The following is a 272-nucleotide window of genomic DNA, read 5'->3' on the forward strand; positions in this document are numbered from 1 at the left end:
GAGAGAGAGAGAGAGAGAGAGAGAGAGAGAGAAATGGGCCTCCCAAGTGTGCACTTTGGGCAGGAGGTACGGAGCAGCCACTTCTTGTTGGGAGTTGCACTTGGGGTGGGGGATCTCACCCCTTCCCCTTCGCAAAGCTGTGGAAAGCAACCAGCAAGGGCTTCTTCGGGAAGGAAACCAACCGGCGCTCTGTTTCCCCACCCCCAGAGTCGTGGCCGTAGAGGAGTGTGAGAGAGCGCTGAGGAATTTGGTGGACACTAGGAATTTATCTG

Source organism: Fukomys damarensis, unplaced genomic scaffold (genome assembly GCF_012274545.1).
Source record: "Fukomys damarensis isolate Sample0158 unplaced genomic scaffold, DMR_v1.0_HiC HiC_scaffold_14, whole genome shotgun sequence".
NCBI lineage: Eukaryota > Metazoa > Chordata > Mammalia > Rodentia > Bathyergidae > Fukomys > Fukomys damarensis.